The following is a 14,391-nucleotide window of genomic DNA, read 5'->3' as shown; positions in this document are numbered from 1 at the left end:
TTTTATATTTTACCTTCTGAAATGATATGGTTTGGTACTGTGTCCCACCCATATCTCATGTTAAATTGTAATTCCCAGTGTTGGAGGTGGGGCCTGGTGGGAGGTAACTAAATCATGCGGGTGGTTTCTAATGGTTTAGCACCATCCCCCTAGTGCTGTCTTGTGATAGAGTTCTCACAATATCTGGTTGTTTGAAAGTGTGTAGCACCTCCCCACCACCTCTCCTGCTGGCCATGTGAAGATGGGCTTGTTTCCCCTTAGCCGTCATTGTAAGTTTCCTGAGGCCTCCCCAGAAGCAAAAGCCCATATAGCCTGCAGAACCATGAGCCGATCAGACCTCTTTTCTTTATAAATTACCCAGTCTCAGGTAGTTATTTTTAGCAGTGTGAGAATGAACTAATACATATGGGGTACTATGAGTTGCTTACAGAAAGTATTCCTGGTATACATTTTATATTTTACCTTCTGAAATAAAGTGATCTAAATGGATATCTGGAAGGTAAGTAGGAGTTAGCCAGGATGATGCCTGCAATTTTGCTACAAGTTAAGACTAGCTTAAATAGTGAGCTCCTGCTAAAGAGCAGTGAAAAGAATACTGCATCAGTAGGATGGGGTCTCTGGTATTGGAATTTCATTCCTGATAGCGGAGGATAAGACAGTAGCTAACTCACTGGGATCCAGAGGTGACTAAATAGGAGTATAGTGAAGCTGACCTTGAGAAGTCCTCTTAAAAAGTGACCCAGAAAGGCAAAAGAACCAGAAGAAGGTGAGAGTAAGAGGTGAACTACATCTCTCAGGTTATAAACATGCAGAAAAACAAAGGATGGTATAATTGGAAAAAACACATGTCAGATGACCTAGAATCTGATCTTGGCTTGACCATGAACTCCCTTTTAGTGTATGATGTTGGATAATAAATTTTCCCTCTCTGGGACTCTGGCTTGTCCATTTATAAGATATGTGAGTTGGACTACTTAAAAGGAGACAAGAAGGGAATGCTACAGTACAAAAAGTGAAAGTGGTCAGACACGTAGTTCAGAAACATTGCTGTCAAGCCACAACCTGGCCAAAGCACAGAGGAATTTAGGACCTGACATTGAGCAGGTGACATCACTTGCCATCAATCCTAGGAAGGGAACGAATTTTTCTAGACACATGGCTCACTTCTCTGGTTATTTATTGCAGGTCTGCAGAGGAAAGCAGACTGTATTTACTTATTTGCTTGTCCCTCTCCTATACTTGGCACCCTTCTGTTCCCTTCCTTCTATTATAAGGAACTCAGGGTATATGAAAGAAGGCGCTAGAGGAGCAGAGCCCAAACCAAAGCTAACTGATTGCTAATGTTGCTAATGACAGGTCTCAGTGGGGGGATGATCTTTAGAAAATTGTAGTGGAAATCCTAGTACCCAGCCTTTCTTAGAACAGTACCTCCCTTCTTTTTGAACACTGATCCCCCACTTCAACTATGTAGTTCCAGTAGGAGCTGGAAATCATAGAATCTCTCACCCTTGGCACAGGGATGAATATGTATCTTCTAGCCAGGGCCAAAGAGAAATTTTGCAAATTAGAGATAAGAGGAGGGGCTCAGTCCCCCTCAGATGGCAAAAGTGTGAGATGGAGCCAGGAGGTGTCAGTAGCCACATCCCTTGCTATGTGGAGGAAGCCAGTCTGTAGTTGGTGGGCTGACTTCCAGAAAGAAGAGACAGATGGAGTGTGGTGGGGTGGGGACAGGGGAGAGGACAAGAATGCAATCTACCTTGTGGCATTATTGTGCCTATTTCCAGTTGTCCTGGAGGTCCAGCTTTAAATTTACCCTTACCTATAGGAAACAATAAATGTGTCTTTTGACATTTTGAGGTTTCTACCCATAGCAACCAAAAAAGTATTGCCTGGCCTAGAAATCTTTAGTTTTCTGCCAGAGGTGACTACTTAACTATGTTTAGATGTAAGGTCACTCCTGGTCCTAGACCCCTTGTAGTCCAAGTTTCCTGGAATGGCCTATACTTCCCATGTGTTCAGTATTTTCATAAGTTTACCTAGTAATACTTCTAAACTACTCCTCATAATGACCCTCTGAGGTGGACAGGGTAGGGTTATCCCTATTTTACATCAAGAATACCAGGGTGAAGTGACTTGCCAACTCATGTAGTAAGTTAGAGGTAGAACAAAGACTCAAACCCTGGACATGACTAGTACTCTATTATGACAAGCTCTCTGTCCACTTGGGCAAGAGCATTGGAATGGCTCAGAATATGTTGCTTATTCATTCAACAAATACCATTGAACCTGTGCTAGGGCCAGGCACTGTTCTGGGGCCCAGAGTACAGTGTCAAACGAGACACAGCCTCTGACTCACAAAGCTGATAATCTAGACTGTGTATACACTAGTAAAAAGGCAATTAGAATAACGCGTGGTAAATACCATGGTAGACGGAGTCCTTCTGGAACAGATAGGAGGGGCACTAAACCTGTTCTGATAAGAATTAGGAAAGGATTCTTAGCAAGGTCACTGCCAGTCCAGCACCTTTTTGTGAATCAGAGAAAAAAGAGTGCTCTTTCCTTAAAACACCAACTTCCGGGACATTTTTATAAAAACATATAACTCTGGAATGTATTTTCTGTGCAGCAGGCAACCAGTACAACTGTGTGTGGCACCCTGCTTCCCAGAGGAAATAACATTGAAGCTGAGATCCAAAGGGTGAGTGTATGTTAGCAGACAGCCTACCTGTCAGCCCCAGGCCTGTCTGAGAATTGGGTCTGCTGCTAAACATGCCATTATTTATTTAGGCAGCACAGCCCTCCTGTGGCTGCTCCTGTGTCCTCAGTGATACCATAGTCCCTTTTTTCTTTGCTTCAGTCTGGTCTCCCATGGATCCCAGAGGACTCTCTCCCTGCAGGTTATTTAATCTCCCTAGACCTGTTTGTCTACCAGGGACGAGGTTAAGAGTTTGTGTTTCTGGACCGTAGCCCTCAGTGGTGCTTAATTCAAAAAGAAACCCCAAGAGAAAACTCGATCCTCTCTGGGAGGGCCCAGCCTAGAGGATAAAGTATCTAAAGGCTTGGGGATTGTACAGCCTTTTCCTGATTGGCTGCTAATTTTGTTCTTCTCTTGACTGCAGTTTTTCATTTCGTTTTGGTTTTTTATCTGTGGCATCTTCTTAGCTCAACGAAAGAAATAAACAAGAAGGGAGTATGCAACCCTGTTGTTGCTAGAATCCTAAAATAGTAGGACTGGGGGGAAAAAAACGGTATGCTTTCCCCTCCCAGCATTCTTATCTAAGTGAAAACAAACTGAATGCAGATTTAAAGGGGAGTATAAATGACTTTTATGAGAGAAAACTGGAAGAGCATTCAGGAAAGGACAGAGACCATTCCATCTCTTTGCTTTAGTGACATCAGGAGTTCATGTGTTGATGGAATGTATATGAAGCTCAGATCTTTTAGAATCAGCTGACAGGTGGAACTAATTTCCTTCCCAACCATCTGCACACTCTATAAAGATAGAACAGCGTCACGTTTCAATGCACTGGATGTCTTGATCATGAAATTACCTCTACTTTAGAGATATTACTGGCTCCCATTCCCAGATTCCCCCACCTGTTGTAATGCTTGCTATGATTAGGTTAGCTTATTATGTTATATTATGTTATATGATATTATTGCTCCTGGGTTCACAGGAAATTCTTTTTTATCCTCCCCCCTCTGCCCGTTTCATACTAGGTTCTTCCAAGATTATTTTAAGGAAGCTTGTTTGAATCCTAGACTGTTCAAATGGAAGAATTTTAGGTGTCTGGCATAGCTCAGCAGATTACAGCCAAGGAGCACAGGCCCAGAGGGGCATTGAGTGACAGAGGTCAGCCGGGGAGTTAGCGGCAGAGCTTAAGTGTCATCTTCAGTGTTCTACCACTGACACTATCTCTTTTTTGGCAGGTGCTTAGCCTGGGATGAATTCTGAGATGGTTCTGGAAAGCATGCTGTCTTTCCTCTTCTAGCTACAAATTCCTCTTTTCCAGTTCCTTCCTCTTCTGTCTTTTCTCCTTAAATTTTGAATCTCATCCAGCAGCCACAACAGGTGTTGGGCCTGCCTCTCAACAAATCCTACAGCTTGGCTGGCAGGGTCCCAGGGGTGGAGTGTGTCCTTGCACCACCCACTTGGCTGCCAGATCAGTTTCAAGGTCTCTCTGGTAGCCTCCAGGGCCAGTTCTAATAAGAAGCTCCTCCCTCCTTGGAGCATCCAGTGATTGACATGTAAACTCTTCAAAAGTCTGCTCTGAGCGCCTCATGTGAGGAATATTTTATTGCAAACTGAAGCTCCCTGAGAATTGTTCTCTCTGTACTAAGCTTGACACAGTGTTAATCTACAATGGAGGCTGCTGTTGACAATCATGGTAAGAAAAACTCACCTGTTTACCTGAAACCTTCCCAGACTAGCCCTTTTTCGCTTCGATTGTTCCACTGGTGAGGGTGGGGCTGCTGCTGTGCCAAGTGCTACACTGTTTGTACACTCAACACAAAATTGTAATAAATGTACATACAGGGCTCCGTTTGAGCTTAAATTATGTCCACGTTTGGAATTCACACAGGCGTGGGTATTTGACCGTGAGTGAGCTGCTCAGGTCTCCCACAGGGAGCCTGCAGGGAGGAGAGCAGTTAGTGGCCGGCCTCAGGCAGCAGCACCTTTGGGCTCTCCTGCAGTGTTTACACGCCGGTCATGCTCACCCTGGCCTTCTCCCTGCCACTGACCAAGCTCTGCAGACGTATGAAAGCCAGGCCATTCCTGCCCAACATGGGGCTCCTGTAATGGGCAGTCTCTGCTCTGGGGCTCCTCATCAGCCTGGCTGAGGCTTTCTCAGAGCTGCATTGAAACCTGAGGCTCCTCCTGCCCAGTCCTTCTTCCTTCCCTCTTTTTTTCACTGGTGTCAGATCTGCATCACCATCTGAGGCTCCCTCATCTACTCCTGCTCCCGCACAGGCATTCTCCCCCAGTACATTTCTGGCACTTCTCACTCCATTTTGGCATCTGCTTCCTGGAGGACCCATTTGGGCATATTCGACCTAGTAGGCCCAACTCACCCAAAGTCCATTTTTCGTGAGGGCTTTGGGTCTCTCGTGGGAGAGAACTCATCTTAAGGAAAGTGAGGAGATAGGCAACATGGGTCCAGCAATAGAATCTTCAAAATCAAGGACGAATGAGCCAACATTTAACATTAGGTTTGTCATGCAGATTTGTTTCTTGGCCTTGCTGCAGCTCAGGCTTAGGAATTTGTAGAGGGAAAGTGGGGTTAGGAAGGAATCAGCAAAATATAGAAGAGCCGCTTTACTGAAAGTTCTGTGAGTCAAAGGGCATAAATATTACCCATTAGAAACCCATGTGACAAAGTATATCATGATGGAGTTTCTTCCCCTTCATGCATTCCATATAATAGATGCTATGTACTGGGAACTCCAGAAGTGTCCAAGTCACCTGGCCTCTCAGTTCAGCATGTGAGAATCACTCTCCAGGCCTCTCAGAAATTAAGAGGTGCATTTCTCAGGGAACTAGGGTCCTTGGTTAATAAGCAGAGGCAATGGGTTGCAAAACTGTATATAAATTTGAATCACAGACTATTATAGCTGAAAGAAACTATAGTTCCTTTCCATATAGATTCCATATAGATTTCATCCATCCATATAGACTAGATGATCTATAGTAATCATCCAACCTGCTGATTTTCAAACTACGTTCCACAGAGATTCTCAAAGTCCTGGGGGGAGAGTGCTACAGATGAAACAATGGTAGTTTGACAAAGGGAGAAATTAATTTAATTTGATGCCAGAAGGTATTCAATAAAAGTAAAGTGATGAGCAGATGAATTGATCAATTTAGGTCAAACAGCTAATAAATGAAGGCTCCAAGATGAGAATCCTGATTTCCTAGCTTCTTATGTGACTTTATAGGGGACTTTAGCTATTACTTTCGCAATGTGGTGTCTGTGAGCGAATTACCCAGAATGGAAAGAATTTTGGGATCCTAGTGTATGTTTTGTCTCTGTGTTCTACTCTTGGGAGAGAGGCATATTGCATCTGCCTTATGGATGCAGCTGGGTGACTCTAGACAAGTGTGCTTTTCCTGAAGTCTGGTTTTCATTATCGTTATATCCTCAGGCTCACAAGTCAGCTGGGACAGGGATGCTGACAGAAAGGACTAGTGGGAAGAATATATTTGCTTCTAATTTAGTATAAAAACAACCACACCCCACAGATCAAAACCCATGGAAACTTCCATCACCCTGGGGCAGTGTTTAGAGTGGCATTTCTGAAAGAGTTCTGAGAGATACTTAATATGCTCCTGAAAAAGGGTTCCACGTCAAATACTTTTGTGCAATGTTCCATATTATATCCCTGTCTTGGAGATTCCTGTTGCACATAAGTGTTCTGAAGAGTTCTGCAAAAGATGTCTGTTTAACCCTAATCCAGTGTTTTATAAACTTGCTGGTTGATGGAAACTTTTATATATGGAATATCTATTATCATCATATAGAACCTGCTTTGGAAATGCTGGGTAAAGACCGCTGGCTGGGAACAAAGGAGGTCTGGTTGTGGTCTTGGCTCTGGTACTAAGTTGCGTTTCCCCACCCCCCCAAGACGGAGTCTTGCTCTATTGCCCAGGCTGGAGTGCAGTGGGGTGAACTCAGCTCACTGCAACCTCCACCTCCCGGGTTCAAGTAATTCTCACTGCAACCTCCGCCTCCTGGGTTCAAGTGATTCTCCTGTCTTAGCCTCCCAAGTAGCTGGGATGACAGGCACGTGCCACCACACTTGGCTAATTTTTAAATTTTTAATAGAGATGGTGTTTCACCAGGTTGGCCAGGCTGGTCTTGAACTCCTGACCTCATGATCCACCCACCTTGGCCTCCCAAAGTGCTGGGATTATAGGTGTGAGCCACCGCGCCCAGCCCTAATTTGCATTTTTAAGCTTTTCTTTGAACTCCAGTTTCCTCATCTACAAAAGGAGACGGTTATAATCAGTGATCTAGAGAGAAAAGGACTACAATTTATTGCAGACCCACTCTGTGCCAGGCTGTGGATGTGCCACCATGGCCTATGCTCAGAAGGGCCCCCACACTTGGTTTAATACTCTGCTGTCACCATCTTTAAATTCTTGGTAATTTTTGAACAAAGTGCCAGCATTTTCATTTTGTGCTGGGACTTGCATTTTTGCACTGGTTCCATGTGACATTATCTCTACTCTTCATATTAGTCTAGTGAGAATGTGCATATATTTGTGATATACAGATATGGAAGCTGATAATTAGGTTAAATAAATTGCTCAAGATCACATACAGAATGAATAGCAGAGCCAAGATTCCAATCTAGTCCACCTGGTTCTAAAGCTTTGCTCTTCCCACTAGACCAGCTGCCAGTGCAAACATTCTGTGATTCTAAGATTCTTTTGTTCTTTAAACTCCAACTAGATCTGTCTCATTGTTTAAGGAACAGAATAACTTAATTCTGTTTACTGTCTGAATGCATATCTGGCTAAACAGATTAGTAAATGATGGATTAGATATCAGTGAATGAATGGCTAGACAACAGGGAATGAATGGCTGTAGAAGTTAGACATGGAGTCTGACAAACTTGGTTTGCCATTTACTAACCATGTGACCTTGGGCAACGCACTTGACTTCTCTAAGTCTCAGTCTACCTCATAGGTATATTGTGAGGATTAAATGAAAGAATGCACTGCCTAACACATGGCAACCCCTCAATAGAGTATTACTATTCTTTTATTAACCGGGCCAGGCTAGGTTTGCTATTGCGATATCAGAACTCCCAATATTGTAACCCATTTAATTTGCTCAATAGCAAGTAGAAGAACATTAGATTTCTTTACTCCTTGCTGAATCAAATCAAATTTTTATCTAATTCAAATCCAATTAAATTTAGCTTCACCCCCACCTGCCAGGTTTGTGGAACATCTAATTTCAGAGACTTTGTGGGGATGCAAAAACCCCAGGGCTTACCCAATCCAGAAAACCTGGGGGACAATCTCGGTCCATTGCAGTTGTGTTGAAGATGCTCATTGTCCAAGCAGGTGTGGAGCAGCCAGAGGTATCTGGCCCACTTGCATAAGACATTTACTCCTTCCATTGTAAACCTGGCCACCCAGAACTCCTGTATGGTCCCAAAGCTATGGTGTGGTAATTATCCCCCAGGAGTCTTCGTAGTCATCACTGCCAGAGATACTAGGAGGGCAATGGGGGAGAGTTCATGGGCTGATTTCCACCACCCCTCCATCCTCCTGGTCTTGTAGAATCCAGCTCTTGTCCCTTTAACCCTCAGAGTTTTCCCTCTCACAGACAATCTAACTCTGATCCTTGAGGAATTTATACTTTGGAAACAGAGACCTCCCAATATTTTCCTCCTGAGGTAAGGGAAATCCCCCAACCTGCAAAGGACTGTCCTTCCAAATAGGGTGCAGAAGAAAATTTCCTTTGAGTCTTTAAATAAATCCATGGTAGAAATAACTCATTAATTCACTCAATTACACAATGTTCTCAAACTTTTTCATCTTCTGAGAAGGTTCTGATATCCCCTTTCTCCCTTGGCTACTGTATTTTGCATCTAAGTCTATGTGTCTTTATTACAAATTGGTGGGTGGGGGGATGACGGGGGTAGAGAAAGTGGCAGGACTAGACAATATGTTGCTGATTCTCTCCCTTCCTAGGTGAGGATGGTCACAACCAACTATTTGGATTTCACGTTTCACATCTTCAGAGTCCCTTGGAACAATGAGAACAGTGGGTAGAAAAAACAGGCGTTGGAAGCCTTTATTTATGGGAATAGGCTTATATGTAATGGCATGGGGGCTTGGTGCTAGGGTATCGGAACAGGCCAGGACACTGGTGTCTCCAGATTAGGTAAAAGAGAAGGAAGCATGGCCAACAATGTTCCCAGCTGTGTGGACAATTATGCTGGATGTCTGCCAGATGAAGGGTAAAATTCTGTGCTCTAAAAAGTGGCAGCAGAGCTGTAAACCTGTAGTGCTGGGCCCTCTAGTGGCTAGTTCTTTTTCAATGAATAGAGCTGGCTGTTTCCTACACTGCTGTCTCTCACTGCCTTGTCTTTTTAGTTTGCTAGAACCACTAACTACCTCATCTACATTCTATCATCCCATTGCTCTATTATTACTGGTACTGACTTTGGAATGAACTCCATGTTAGGGCACAGTTCTTGAGGAAGTATTGATTCTCTTGGAAACAGACTGAGATGGAGAATTGCATGCAGAAGGTTGTTGGGGGAAGTATTCTTGGGAAATAGCAAATGAGAAAGCAGGGGTGGGCAGAGGAAGAAGCTAACTCACAAGGTGGTTGTCACTGAAGCCTCAGCTGATCCTCTGGGGAATTCCGGAGTTAAGATGGCCCCTCAGAGTTGCCCCAAATCGGTGATGGACTCAGACCTTTGGATCCCTGTATCAGCCCCTCATTGGTTGTGAGCCGCCCCAAGAAGGAGCTGTAACCTTGGTGAGTCAGCTCCCTGGGTGCAATGAGGAATTCAGTTGTTCATAAAATATTAATTTTTCTTTCCTGTTCATGAATTTCTGCGTTTCTTGTTCCCAGGAGCTCATTCTCCCTCAGAGTTCAACCACTGTCACAGATCGTTCTCTCATTTCACCCAGGGAAATAATGTTCTTGGTTTCTTAGCAGCACCTGAAACAAGATTCCTTTTCTATACAAGGTTGGCTGTGGTTGGCTGAAAGCCTTGCTTTGTCTGTTTCTCCTATGCCTAAACTGAAATCTTGGATATTATTCCAATGACAGGAGAGACCAGACTCACCTGTGCCAGAAAAAAAAAAAAAAAAAAAAAAAAAAAAAGCAAAAGTCACACTCCCAGGGTAGGCTAAGTTATACTCAAAAGGCTCCCGTCTTCACCCCCTCCCTCCAAAACATGATCTAATCAGAGTAACAGCACTTCTTCCTTCCCAGCAGGGTTATAAATGTTTTTATCTTAACTAATCCTTCGGGGGAGAGTTAGGAGGGTGTGGTGAAGACAGGAGCCTGTTGGGGAGAGTGAGGAGGGTGGGATGCAGATTTCTGGGGCTGTCCACCAAAAATAATTCTCTCCTTATTCCACAGTGATAGATGTTTAGCTGGGACTTGACTACTCAGATAGGCACCTCATTTGCCAGCTCCCCTTGCAGCCAGTTTGTGGCCATGTTGTTTAAGCCCTCGTCAATGGAGCTAAGCAGAAGAGATGTATGCAGCTTTTGCCTTGCTTTCTTGAGAGTAAATCCCTGGCCCTGGAATTCTATTTTGTCTTTTTCCTCACTAACCAGAAAATGCTTTGACAATGAGTGACCTTGGACGCTACATGTTGCAAATGGCAGTTGCTATCCTCAGTCTCTGAATGTTTGAGTAGGGCAAAGCCATCCACCTACTTTGAACACTGAGCTTGGCTCATACTATACTGGACCTTCATTTTTTATTTTATTTATTTATTTATTTACTTACTTTTTGAGAGCTGGAGTGCAGGGGCATTATCACAGTTCACTGCAGCCACTTGACTTTCCAGGCTCAGGTGACCCACCCGCCTCAGCCTCCCAGAGTACTGGGATTACACGAGTGAGCTACTGTGCCTGGCCTTACATTGGACTTTCTAACCAAATCCTACCAGTTCTTCATATTCCACTACAAATTCTACTTCTTCCCGGAAACATGCATGAACTTCCCTCTCCCCCTCCACCCACCCTTTTGTTTGTTGTTGTTTTTTGGTTTTTGTTTTTTGAGACAGAGTCTTGCTCTGTCACCCAGGCTAGAGTACAGTGGCGCCATCTCAGCTCACTGCAACCTCTGCCTTCTGGGTTCAAGTGATTCTCCTGCCTCAGCCTCCTGAGTTGCTGGGATTACAGGCACACATCACCACACCCAGCTAATTTTTGTACTTTTTTTTTTTTTTTTTTTTTTAGTAGAGAGGAGATTTCACCTGGCTGGCCTTGAAATCCTGACCTGAAGTGATCTGCCTGTCTTGGCCTCTCAAAGTGTTGGGATTACAGGAGTGAGCCACTGTGCCCGATGTCCTCTCCTCTTCTTGACTACCACATTAGTATCTGTCCCGCACACTTTTTGATGCTTAATGATACTGTTTCCTACTTAGTTCTATTTGGTATTGTCCTATTTTTGTTCATTATTTGGTGTGTGCTTCTTGTCTCTTAAACTAGAAGGAGCTCCCAAGATGTGACACTCTGCTTCTACTTTCGTTTCCCCAACAGCACAGCTATCATGGATGCTGATGGGGCCCCAGAGCCCCCTTCGCCAGGCTGCCGTCATCAGCCTAGAGCTGTCCCCATCCCCAGAGATTTGGCCTGAGTCAAATATGAGCACGCCCTGGGAGAGTAAGTACCCCTGTAGCAACTAGCAGCCAATGACTGATATAGGGTAGCAAAATAAGGTCACAAAAGGTGGGGCCAATTCTGTGATGAAAAAAGAGCTTCAGAACCTTCCCAAGGAACGAGGCTATTGCTAATCTCCAACCAAGAGCACTCCTTTGCTTATCTTTCTTCCACTGCTCTATTCTGCAGTAGCTCACAGCTGCTCCCTTCCCCACAGCTGATGGGAACCTCCTCAAAACCTTCTTGTCCCCCTTCCCTGCCAGGGTGGCCCACAACCAATGACTGACTGCTTTGGGGATACAAAAGGCCAGCTGCCTTGTCTCAAGGGAGTGTAATTCTGCTGTGGGACTTATGCCCCCATATATAACAGTTCCCTGTGGATCAGGCTAAGGCTAGATGTGACCGAGACACACTTTGTATGGTACTTTCCCTTTCCTGTCTACTCCACTCTCTCCCTTGCAGGTTTTTCCTGAAAAACACTTCCCATCAATGTCTGTCGGATGGCCAGGTGTGGTGGCTCACGTCCATAATCTCAGCCCTTTAGGAGGCTGAGGCGGGAGGATTGCTTGAGCCCAGGAGTTTGAGACCAGCCTGGGAAAATAGTGAGACCTCATCTCTACTAAAATAAAATATTAGCTGGATGGGATGGAACATGCCTGTAGTCCTAGCTACTTGGGAAACTGATGTGGGAAGATCGCTTGAGCCTAGGAAATCGAAGCTGCAGTGAACCCTGATTAGGCCACTGCACTCCAGCCTGAGCCACAGAGCGAGACCCTGTCTCAAAAAAAAAAAAAAAAAGACTGTCTCAAGATCTGTTTCCAGGAAACCCAACTTCAGACCACAGGTGTCAGTACTCTGCCATCCTTTTCCCAAATCACTTTCTCATTGATTTCCGGGGACTGTTCAGATCCATGCTCCAGGCTGTGTATACCATGGGACCTAAATTGGGCTGAAAGTACATGAAGGTGCTAGGTCAAAAACAACTGGGCTCTATGGAAGTACTTGTAAGGAATACCTACTTACTGCATAGGGTTGTTATGAGGGTTTTAAAAGCTAAATGAGTTCAAGTGTATAAAACGCTTAGACCAATGCTTTGCATGGAGTAAATGCTCTTAAGTATTAGTGCAGGGACTTCTGGGATGTTTTTGTTTACTTATGCATTCCAAGTGTGCCTAGGTGAATGCTTGGCACATAAAGGCACTGATTAATACCTGTTGAATTGATTGGTTTTGCTTTGAGGGCTTAAGGCGATGTGTCAGGATTTGGCCAGCAGAGGGCAGAACCTGTGAGGCCAAAGCTCCTACCGGCTTTGACTTACAAGCGGTTGCAGGACAGGCTCCCAGACAACAGGGTTGGAGGGAGGGCTGCGTGGAGTGACTATACCATAGGAGATATATATATATATATATTTTTTTTTTTTGAGATTGAGTTTCACTCTTGTTGCCCAGGCTGGAGTGCAATGGCATGATCTTGGCTCACTGCAACCTCTGCCTCCTGTGTTCAAGAGATTCTCTTGCCTTAGCCTCCCAAGTAGCTGGGATTACAGGTGTGCACCACCAAATCTGGCTAATTTTGTATTTTTTTAGAAGAGATGGGGTTTCACCATGTTGATCAGGCTGGATCGAACTCCTGACCTCAAGTGATTCACCTGCCTCGCCTCCCAAACTGTTGGGATTACAGGCTTGAGCCACTGTGCCCGGCCACCGTAGGATATTAGAATGTTTAAATTTTACTCCCTTCAAATCCTAGAATTTTATTTAGTCCAACCTGGGTGTGTTTAAGGAAACATACTGAGCTCTTAGTTTGTGAATTCAGGCAGATCCGTTGTTCCAGGCCCCGAGATCCCTGGAGTTGCCCTGGTGTCTGTAGCTCCTTCTTTAAACTTGTGAACTACCCCATACACTTCAGAAATTCCCTTCTGTACTTATGCTAATATACATCAGGTGCCTGTAACTTGCAACCGAAATAATTTGTATTTTATGATTAAGCCCATGGAGTGTGAGGACTGTGTGAAGGGGAGCCTTCTCCACTGGGGACACTGAAGTCATAGAGTAGCCCCAGGAGGCCTGCTTCCTGCTGTCTCCCCAGCCTACCTGCCCTCATCAGGAAGGAGCTCCCTGACATCTGCCTCCAGGCTTCCCTGATCTTGTTCCCTTCATTCACTCTGCCCATTTAGCTCTGTCCTAGCTTTCAAAGCCCAGTTCAAGTTCTACCTCTCTCTGACTCCTCCTAGTCAATTTCATTTCTCAAAATCCTTATGGCATTCATCACCTGACCATTCATTCTTACACCCACTTGCGTCCCATATTTTATTTGGAAGTTTGGGCTGGGTGGTGTCTAAAGTCCTATCAGCTGTAAATTTCTCAATCTGTTGTCTTCCCATATGTCACATCTCCTTGAGGAAGTCTCCATCTTCTCCCTCAAGAAGAGATGAGGAAGGGTTTGAGCAACAGGGCTCAGCACAGGTTTGCAGAGCATCAACATAACCGCACATGGCAGCAAATGTGGCCCATGATCTCCATTCAAGAACCCAAAGGCTTTTATTTTTATTTTTTCAAAATGGAAGTACCTTTTTTCCTTTTATTATATAAGTAACATACTTATGGTCAAGTCAGTCCAATATTACATAAATTTATAATGTGGAAAGGGAAAATCACCCATAATTCAATTCCTCAGAGATAACTACTATCAAAATATTATTTCAGAGTTCTGCTATACACAAATATGCATGTTTCAGTGGGTACTTCTGGGGACCACATGGAGATCCCTTAAGTTGAAACTGGACAAACAGAACAGTGGATGGTTCTAGCTGAGATTTGGGATAGTTTCTGAATTCAGAAGTATTCACCAGCCACATCGCATGTATTAGCTGGAACCATATATGAAACTACAATACTCAGCTGTTTCTAACCTACACAGTGATTACATATGGCTCCACTTAATGTATATGAAGCCTAGAATGTCAGAACTGATAGAGCCTTAGAGACTTTCAAGTCTATTTCATTATGTTGAAGAGGAAAACG

The 14,391-nt window shown here is 44.2% G+C and overlaps 1 long non-coding RNA gene across 1 annotated transcript in view; it reads left to right on the top strand.

Annotated features, from left to right (window-relative positions):
* Positions 1 to 14,391, top strand: part of LOC108581983 — a 77,729-nt gene that overhangs the window by 42,050 nt on the left and 21,288 nt on the right. Inside the window, exon 2 of the long non-coding RNA XR_001894993.3 lies at positions 11,249 to 11,371. This is a non-coding gene — a long non-coding RNA (uncharacterized LOC108581983). The remainder of the gene's footprint in view (positions 1 to 11,248; positions 11,372 to 14,391) is intronic.

This window comes from Papio anubis, chromosome 12 (genome assembly GCF_008728515.1).
Source record: "Papio anubis isolate 15944 chromosome 12, Panubis1.0, whole genome shotgun sequence".
Classification (NCBI taxonomy): Eukaryota; Metazoa; Chordata; class Mammalia; order Primates; family Cercopithecidae; genus Papio; species Papio anubis.
This window is presented reverse-complemented; position numbering and strand designations above follow the sequence as displayed.